The sequence below is a fragment of the Marmota marmota genome, unplaced genomic scaffold (genome assembly GCF_001458135.2).
Source record: "Marmota marmota marmota unplaced genomic scaffold, marMar, whole genome shotgun sequence".
Classification (NCBI taxonomy): Eukaryota; Metazoa; Chordata; class Mammalia; order Rodentia; family Sciuridae; genus Marmota; species Marmota marmota.
In genome coordinates this window covers 290,025-300,424 of record NW_026006124.1, presented here as the reverse complement: position 1 = coordinate 300,424, position 10,400 = coordinate 290,025, and the positions used below count along the sequence as shown (strand labels likewise).

General features: G+C 35.7%; 1 pseudogene; it reads right to left on the bottom strand.

Moving 5' to 3' along the window:
- Positions 1-205: 205 nt before the first annotated feature.
- Positions 206-1,342, bottom strand: LOC107161105 (annotated as a pseudogene).
- Positions 1,343-10,400: the final 9,058 nt, after the last annotated feature.

Here is a 10,400-nt window from a genome sequence, read left to right as displayed (position 1 = left end):
TTATGCAATGTTCACCGTGGCAAAGGGCAGATCAAGAGCCAAAGGCCTGGAAAGCTGAGAAATGCTACACATTCCTTTCTGTCTCTGCTTTATTGACTTGGATACAAGTACATATGCCTGGAAACAAAAGACAGAATCTTTAAGTATTTCTACAGTGATAACAATTAGCTTCCCCCTCAAATAAAAGTAGCCATGCTAAGTCCAGCCACACAGAAAAGAACAGGCAGCTCCTGGAATGTCAGCAGGGGTCCTCAGATGTGTCTCAGGTCGTGACACAGGTGGTCATCTCCACTGTCACGCAGCCCAGGGGTCGGAAGTGGATATTCTCACATAGAAGACAATCTGGTGGCTTCCATCTCTACAGCCCGGTTTGTTCCAGTATTTAAAATGCATTTCAGTGGGCCACCTGCTATACTGAACATCTCCATCAGATGACATCAAGGGCATCAGTAGATCATCACCCTGACTGCATGTGAGCAAAAGGCTTGTCTTTGCACAAACTCTGGACAATCCATCAGCTGAGAGAAGTCTGTCTGTGGCACACTTCTGGGAGGAGGGCCCTGGATTGGCCACTTTTGTGGTTCTATCTTCTCCTCATTTTCTCATCCACAACTTCTACTTCTGTGCTATCCTTTAGGGCCTCTAAAATGAGATTAAGGTTTGTGGTGAGAGCCTGAACACAGTGAAATCCAGCAATCAGTGAAAAAGGCAAGAAACCTTGTTCATCCATCTTTCTCTGAAGAAAGAAGTCATGTTCCAAGTGTTCTATACTGAAGTAATATTCAATTCAATGCTTAAATACTCTTTAAGCAATGCTTCTTCTACATGATACACCTGTACTGTCCTCATAGTAATACATCATACTGGCATTAATTTCTGTTTGAAATGGCTGATCTGTCCTTTCACCATGTTCTTGGTAACCATATGAATAATCAAAGTGCACTCGGGGGTTTCCTCCGCCTCATCCTGTTGCCCGTCCTGGTCCTCTTCCTCAATCCCTGAAAGAACATCAAATATTACCCCCTCACTCTGCACACTGGACAGTTCATCTTAATCATCTCTTTTTTCTCTGTCTCGCCCCCAACTTCATGTGTTATGTCTCCTGTTATTATGGGAAGACATATTTGCTTCAGTTTGACACCGAGAGCTGTTGCAGGATCCAGGTCTCTCCTGACTCTCTGGTCTGTTACTCCTCATTTCAACCTTCTCTCCTTTTTTCCTTTTCTAATTTGTTCCTTCTTATTTCCTTGGATGACGACACACTCTGAGACTGCAAAACGGTTTTTCCAGTGCTCAGTAACTCTCCGCGTTTTGGCCAGTTTGCCATATCGCGGAAATCACAGGCCTTATTGGATTTCCTTATCTAGAGTTTTCCTGTGTTTATACTGAGTTCTGCCTGCAAGGTCTCCAGCCCGGGCTGCAGTGCCCGGTAATGGTGAGAGACAGGCGCTCAGGAGGCTTTTTGGTCCAGAGGTTCTCCTTGGGCAGTGGCAGCCTCTCCTCAGGGCTCCGGCCCAGCAGCTCCTGGGTGTCCTTGGCTGGTGGCTCCCACATCTTGTGAACCCGGTGGAGCACCCAGGCCTGCAGGAGCACCCGCGCCTGCAGGGGCATAGCTGCCTGGGGCACACTGTGGCCCAGCAGTGGCAGCTTAGGACTCTCCCCACACCCCTGTGCTCGTGGCCGCCCTCTCCGCCTCCCTGACCTCCTGCTCCAAAAAAGAAAAAAATAGGTTGTCCTCTTAACACTTTCCTTGGGAATCCCTTCAGCTAAAGTTCATCACAAATTCTGCTTTGCATAAAAAAGAACAAAACTCAAGACAAGTTTTGATCACTATATATCAGAATTACCTTTCCTCACACTCCCAATTATATATGCTTCACTTCTCCCTTAACACACACCAGGAGGGGACCTAACACTCATATTTATGCCAATATTCTGTTTATGGAATATATTTATCAACTAAGGCACTAGAGATTTCTAAGTTCTCACCAGACCAGTTTTGGAATTCCTGTCTACCAACAGTCTCTTTAGATGTTTTTTTAATCATGATTCTCCAAATTCTTCTAGCCTTCAACTTTTATCCAATTCTAAAGTCACATTAATAATTTCTGGCCCTTTAGTATCCGTGTATTTGTTTTATGGCTGATGACATTGGTTCTTCTTCTGTCTGTCCCAAATTTTCCTCTTCCTATCTCTTATAATAACAAGTCATTTTCTTTGGCACTCAGATAATTCTGGGTCATCTCTTTATCTTAAGACCCTTTACTTTGTTAAAAATGCAAAGATGATATTTTCCTTAACAGTGTAACTGTATGGGTTTCAGAATTTGGACATGGAGACTTCACATTGAAAGCCACCATTTCATCCACTCCATGTGAAACATGCCTATGTGAGAGGACATGGAAGCTGCCTATAGGTTGTTTTTTTTTTTTTAATTTTAATATTTATTTTTTTTTAGTTTTCGGCGGACACAACATCTTTGTTTGTATGTGGTGCTGAGGATCGAACCCGGGCTGCACGCATGCCAAGCGAGTGCACTACCGCTTGAGCCACATCCCCAGCCCATGCCTATAGGTTGTTGATAAAGTAAACTGACCACAATGAAAACCTGTACCTAATGGTAAATTTATGAAAGGCTTATGTGGAAGTGTTGTAAACAATAGGAAAGATTTCCCAAAGCAATCTTTCTGCCATATTCATTGTATCTTTGTAGAATTGCTCATTTAGCTCCTATCTGCATCTCACCTCTTCCAGCCTGCAGCAACAGCTGTCTAACTCCTCCTCCTACTTCCCTATAATACAGGCCTCACACTATACTCACTATTATGCTTTGAGCACATTCCAAATTTCGGTCTTTATATAACAAAGACATAATGAGATAAACCATGGATATGCTGGAGTTGTAAAAGAATAAATTATGTTTATTTATTTAATAACACTTAAATAGTGCTTGCTATATACTGAATTAGGCTAAGAACTTCTAAATATTAATAATACTAACTTGACCCTCAAAAATTATCTTCATTTCACATATGAGTTGTTCTGTGCATTGAGATAGGGTGGGTTTAGTGTCTTGTGCAAGGTTGCAAACTCAGTAATGGTATGAAAATAATGGAGAGGCAAGTTCAAAGATCAAAAACATGGAGGTCAAATATCAACTATTAGTTGAAAAATATCAGAGGATAGATATAGATGTATTTGTAGTTTCCTAACATTCACGTTAGAGTAACATTAACCAGTGAGATTATGGGCTTCTTAATAGTCCAGAAGGGACCCTCTATTCAGGAAAGCTACTTAGAAAATAAGCCATAGACTAAGTCATTTTTGTCTAGGGTCTCCTCAAATCCCTCAACAGTGAGCCTCTCTTACTCTTCTGGACACAACTGAATAAAGGTGGACAGGAGGCTGAAATATAACCTTATCTCTCCATATGGGAGCATGTGAAGTAAAGAGCACATTTTCCCACCTCACTCTTTCCCTGAGCTTACACTCATCCTTGTCCTTTGCTTTTGTTGCAACTTTTCATCACTGCCCTGAAATGAATTCCCATATACTCAGGTTAGATTCCTCAAAGTTTTAGTGGCATGGTATTATTTTTATTTTTAAAGGAAAAGCTTATTGATAAAAGGTGGTTGTTTTCAATTTTAAAATTTATATAACATGAAAAGACCTGCTTTCTCATATTTTCTTATACTGTTATCTTACTGATTGTTTTTGTTGATCATAATAGTTAAGGGATAAATGAATCTTTATGATTCCTTATTCACAGCTCTGAACTTCATAAGGAAACATCATGAATTCATTATTTTTGTTTTAGATTATTTATCTTACAATGTTATTATGAATAAACATATTTTTAGATGGAACAAACACCAAATTCCTTTGCAATGTATTTTATATAACATATTTAACAATTTTACATATAATTATAAAATATATTAATATAGGGCCTAAGAAAGACAAAAAACAAAGGAAAATTCTCACTTTGAGGCAAAGAGGAAAGAATTGTAAAGATGAGAGAACTCTGTTGCACATAGTTTCAGAACAACTCAAACAATGAACTGTTGAAGCCAGATTTTGAAGAGTTTTTTAAGACGTATCTATGCTAAAATGGCTGTTATTCAATACATACTTGTTGAATGAATGGCTAACAAATAATAATAAATTACTTTTGAGACAGTCATGACTTCCTACTTGGAATGGCTTTTCCTGACCTTCCATACTTATCCCTCAGGTCTCACCTTGAATGTCACCTTATCTGGAAAACATTCTTGGCATTATACTCCTGTATAAAAATGGGACAGAGACAAAGGAAGTACTGTGTTCCTAGATGTACCATAAAGGGATGGCCTCTGTTCCTAGCTCTCTATTATATATAAACAACCCTCTGAAATTAGCTCTACCCAAAATTTAGCATAATTTCACCTAAGTAAGGTCTAATGCAGTTTTAAATCTTCAGAAGATACTTTTAAATGCACATTAACATTTGATTTATATTGTTGAAATCAACATACTAATGTTGCTATTTTTAATTTCCTACAGTTTAGAAAATACTTTTGTTTAAGATTGTGGGTTTAAAAGTTCTGTGGTTAAATGAATTATTTATTTTCAGCTTTATGGGATGCTTTTTATGAAAGTAAGTTGCCCTTGTGTTCTTGGCCACAGTTCTCTTTCTCGCTGTTAATATAGCAATTGCCATCAGCTGCTTCCCCAAAGCTAGAAGATGTCATAAAAGGTTTTTGAAATTTAAAATGTATGGAAATTGAAAGTTAATGTTATATAGGGAAAGTAAATTTGTTATGTGGGCAAAATATTTCTTTAGATGTGGGGCTTCTATAAAAACCTGTGTTAATAATTGTGCAGATACACAAATAATCTCATTTTTTCATTTCTATAAAAGAAGCTGGGCTGGAATGAGATGAACATCACTACCCTAAGTGAATGTATGAAAAAGACATGAATAATGTGAATATACTTTATATGCAAGCAGAGAGATGAAAAATTGTGCTGTACATATGTAATATCAATTATAATGCATTCTGTTGTCATATATAACAGATAAGAATAAAAAAAAAAAGCTGAAGGGATTTGGATATACTATCACCATTAAGATCATTTGAAGCAAATTTCATTAGTTTTATATATACTTGTTATTCAAATAAAAATGTTAATCAGAAAAACTTTTAATTCATTAATACTGTTATTGGAATTCAAAATTGATAGTGGTCTAGGGGCTTGAAAAATTAATCCTGAATTTAGTGCCATGATACTCTCTTCTTTGGAGGGAGTTTTTCATAGCACTTCAGTGGCTTCTAGGCCAACATATTTATTTGTTTATTTGGATAAGGCCTAGATAATATATTTACCCAAGACCATTCAGCCACCAGTGGCTGTGCTTCCTCATGCACATTGGAAAATAGGAAAGAATGTCTAAAGTTCACACTGAAGGAGATCCATCCAAGGGAGCCCACGCTCCTCACAGCAACACCCATTTCAACTACCAAAGCTTAGAGGCTGGCTCTCAAGAAACTATTAGGCCAGCACACCTCCATGTTTGTGGAAGGTTTGCCCTCTACCCTAGTTTAGCACTCTTCTCCGCCTCCTTCATCATGGTGAGCTCCTGAGCATTACCCATTCCAGATATTCCATTGCAGATATCCTCCTCCTTCTAGCTATAATTGTCTAATTTTTGATAATGACAATTTTATGTCATTATTTGCAATGGCTTTTGAAAGTATTTTTGTGTTATCACCTGGTTCACATGCACATTCTATGTATATTCAAATTTTATGGTCTATGTATTCTCTAACATTAACTCTATTAAATATTGACTACTAATCCTAATATTATGTTAAAACTAAGTCTAATATAATGGGAATACAGTTAGATCATATGAGGTTTTATGTATCTTTTGTCTTTCCCTTTCCATTATCAATGGTATAGTTATATATCTAGTCACATATTCATTATAATATGTATCCATGTATCCTCAAATTTAAGAAATGCATAATATCATGACTCTCATTACAATCTACCCAGGGTCAGAACGTGTGAGATATATATATATATATATATATATATATATTATCACATGAACATTCTTATGAGTACTCTAATGTTGGAAGATACAAATTCCCTTATCAGAACACAAACCATAAAAGTTGGCTGAACTGAAAATTAATCTAATGTGATAACCATATTTAAACAATTTTTTACATAAGAGCATGTAGTATAAAATCAATATTTATGTGGACTTTGAATGATGTATACTCAATTATCAAAGGCATATTTCATATCTATTATTATATACTCATGTATGTGATATACGTACAGTCTACAAATATGAGTAACATTATACACTAACCTGAGTTATTACATGTACATTTAAATGGATTTTCATGCAAATTTTCAATAGTTCAATTTCAGGAATATTCATATTTCCTGATATTTTTATTCATTCCTTCATGCTTGCAGTAACCTTTATAATATTAAATACTAACCTTAATATTACCACTGTAACTATACCTAATTTAGCACAAATCCATATATATTCATATGAGATGTGATGTGTATTTTGACTTATAATTTTAATTATAAATGGTTAAATTAGTATATATTCATCATATGATATATCCATTCATTCCAAGTTCAAAACTTTGTATTCGTATGAGTCACTTTAAATCATTTCTTGTTTTAATACACATCTAGTCATCCATATTTTCCTACTCTGTTTGACATGAATATTCTTATAATTATACATGGTTTTCAAAATATATATTTATTTTCTTTTTAAAAAATATTTTATTTGTTTATTTTTAGGTGGTGCTGAGGATCAAACCAGGGCCTCACACATGCTAGGCGAACACTCTACCACCGAACCACAACCACAACCCTACATATTCATTTTCTACGAAAAATTCAAACAAACTCAATATGTAATAGTAACCCTGATATTACCACTATACCTATACATAGTTTGAATTAATTAATTTTCATGAATATCAGATTCCATATATATTTTAAAATGTAATTTCATTCATCCATGTTGAATTTCCATCAAATATTTTATATATTCATTATATGATATATTATGCATCATCTAGTTAAAAATTGGTATTCATAGAACTCACAGTACACCTTTTTCTATCTAAAAACACTAATTTATAGGATTTTAAAACATTTTCACATGTATAGTAGAATAAATACTCATGTTACCTAATGCACACATTTATTTAATAATAGTAAATTACTGACACAATATTCAAAACTAACCCTGAACTGATGTTTATACCAAAACCTAATCTTAAATAAAAGCATGTATGGCTATAAACATACATGGTTATGTTCATAAATATATTGAAATTTCAATGATATTTTTGCATATATATTTTGTGTCTTTGTAATATTATATATATTCCGCTATTCCCAATTTAAAAACATTCATGATCATATAACTCACATGATACTTTTCCCTATCTCAGAACTTAAAGATGTATATCTGTTCTCAAACATATTTTCTCCTGTACATCCTTTTGAGTCCTGTATGCTGACATTCACATTCAGAATCTAACACAAACCCTACTGAAAATGAAAATCAATACTAATCTTAAACTCATTCTTCTTCCTAAATCTACATTTCAAACCTACAAACTGAATGTTTCAGTGGATTTTGAGATGCACATTCAGTACACTTTCATATATTATCATATATTGACTTCTATGGGACATCCATGCAGCCCCTAACTTAAAAAATAAGTGTCTAAATTACATACCTAATGCCCTTCTATGTTTCAGATCTTACATATTTTTATGTTTTCATACATATTTTCACCTATACATTCTTTTTTTTTGAGAGAGAGAGAGAGAGAATTTTAATATATTTTTTTTTTTTTTTTAGTTTTTGGCGGACACAACATCTTTGTTTGTATGTGGTGCTGAGGATCGAACCCGGGCCGCATGCATGCCAGGCGAGCACGCTACCGCTTGAGCCACATCCCCAGCCCCACCTATACATTCTTATGAGTATTCATGTTTCCCCATACCAATATTCTTCCACTAGAGTGACTCCTAACCCAAACAAAAATGGCACGTTAATCCTAACCTTACTCCCTTACCTAAATCTAATTTCATGAATAGAGTTGTTTTTCCTGTACTGGTATGTAGGGGACTATACACCTGCTGAGAACCTCAAAGGTAGATGCCAGAATGATCCCTGGGGAATATTAAGACTGCTCTGTAGGCTCTGAGATGCCTAATGTCATCTTCCAGGACAAAAAAAAAACAAAACAAAACATGGTCAGAATGAGGGGATGTGTCTGAAGCAATCCAGGAAAGATGGACAAAACCAGGCCTGTCTGGATACTTGATGCCAGGTGCGTTGGTATAACTGTCAACTTGTGAAAATGCCATAGGAAGATGGGTGCAGCCTCCATCCCATGAGGCCCTTGGAAACACCTGGTAGGAGAAAGTGGTTGCCAAGGAAGTGACCTCACTTCACTTCTTTGAAGGTAGTGACCCCACCTAACTTCATTGTTGATGGAACTCTCTGAACTTGGAATCCAGGTAGCTAGGCACCCAGAGCCACACACAGTCCCAGTCTGCTTACTTGTTTGGACTCAACAAGTGCAGAGTTATACTTTCTTGATATCTACTGATCTGTGGATTGGCAAATTCCAGAAAAGCACCAGGAAGGGCCCTTTCCTGAGAATGAAAGTACTTGATCATCACTGGGTCATGGCAGCTTCAGTGAGTTTTCCCAAGGAGACCAGAGGTGAGACAGGACAGGCCATTGCAGGTGATCATAGTTTAACCCACCATCAGATGACATTTTGGATAGATGCAGAAGTTCAGGGGTATGTCTTGGTATGTTTTTGTAAATATGTTTGAATTTGTGGTTTTTGTCTCATATTCCCTGAGAATATGGAGGGAAAAATCAATCATTTATTTGGTATTTAATTGACTGTATAGTGGTGAGTCATTTTGCTGAAGGCTATTGTTTCTATGTTGATATGCCCTATTAATCTGTCATCCTAGGGAGAAGGAAAAAGTGCATCAGTATATATGTTTTGTGTAGTGAAAACATTTCCAGCACTCCTCCTGGCAAGTGTATGAATGAACTGCTGCTTGCCTTGCAAATGGGAAACACCTAATATATTCTTTAGATCCTATATTCCTCCTGAAATCTGGCTGCTACCCAGAAAGTGTTCATAAAAGATGTGTACCACCTCCAAACCCTCTGAAATGACTTGGTGAAAGCAGCACTGTGAAATTTAGAAATCACTGACAGGTAAGGTTTTCAGGGGAGAATTCTGCCTGGATAGATGGCAATCCAAGTTGGGCAAGCAGTAGAAGTAATTACCAGAGTCTTGGTCCTGTTTAAAACTCTTTTCAGGGTTTGTTCTTCCATATTGTTCTGTTCCCATAAATGTAAGGAAATTCTTTCCCTCAGGACTCTCATTTGTAAAGCCTCAGGAAAAGCAATTTCAAAATCTGGATGGAGGGCTTGCATCTGTCTCTCAGTGTGAAAGCATTCTATCTAGATATGTCCAGTGACACCCAGTGGATAACTGAAACTGCTGATAGTTCTGAACCCTGTATAAATAATAGTCCATCAGTATCTATGAGGTATTGATATTTATATATATTTATAATATATATTTATATAAAATATCCCTTATATAAATGTAAATCCCTTATATAAAATAATTTATATTTATATATATTTATTATAAGGTATCCCTTATATAAATAATACCTAGTATTTTTATATAATGCACATACTCCTGTACATTTCAAATCATCTCTAATTATGTATAATACCTCATACAATATACACATTATGTAAATTGTTATGCTGTATTGTTTATGGGATAATGACAAGAAAAACTGTACTGTATATGAGAAAGGAATTTTTAAATATTATTGATTCATAGTTGATTGAATCCATGGATGTGGAATGCACAGATAATAAGAGGTTGAACCATATAGAAGTTGTACCATATAGGAGTTGTAATATATTTCTTCTTTTTAAAAAAATCAGCTGTAGATGGACACAATAATTTTATTTGTTTGTTTGTTTATTTATTTATATATATGGTTCTTAGGATTGAACCGAGTGCCTCACACATGCTAGGCCAGTGTTTTACCACTGTGCTACAACTTCAGCCCTGTAGTATATTTCTTCATATCCACACAAAGCCATGAAAAAGTTTAATTTATAAATTAGGTGTGGCAGGAGACTAATATTAACTCATAATAAAATAGAACAATTATGCTAAATGAAATAAGCCAGTCCCAAATTATCAAAGTGAAATATTTTCTCTGATTTGCAGAGGCTATTCTAAAATGCATCAGGAAGTAAAAGGGAGAAAGAAAGAAAAAATGAGAAAGGGAATTTCATT